Source organism: Arachis ipaensis, chromosome B10 (genome assembly GCF_000816755.2).
Source record: "Arachis ipaensis cultivar K30076 chromosome B10, Araip1.1, whole genome shotgun sequence".
Classification (NCBI taxonomy): Eukaryota; Viridiplantae; Streptophyta; class Magnoliopsida; order Fabales; family Fabaceae; genus Arachis; species Arachis ipaensis.
In genome coordinates this window covers 26,010,840-26,011,212 of record NC_029794.2, presented here as the reverse complement: position 1 = coordinate 26,011,212, position 373 = coordinate 26,010,840, and positions in this window count along the sequence as shown.

The following is a 373-nucleotide window of genomic DNA, read 5'->3' as shown; positions in this document are numbered from 1 at the left end:
TATGTGTCATTCATTTAAGTTGTTGAGTTAGCGATTCAAGTTATAAATATCCTAAACGGATAATTATGAAAATTGGATATATTAAAATACAAGTAATAATATATATGAGTTACTAATATAAATGGCATTAGCAACACAACGATAAAAGATATATGGTGAAGCATTAGTAAAGCTAAGTTCACCAAAAAATACCGATATTTTTTCATATTGGCAGAAACAATACTATTTTATAAAATATATTAACTTTGATATTAAAATCATTAAATATTTATTACTTTTAATATATATAAAAAATTAAACTCATTAACTATAAAAATTAATTTTTTATTATTATTATCTCAAATCAATTATTATAATAATAGCTTGAACTATA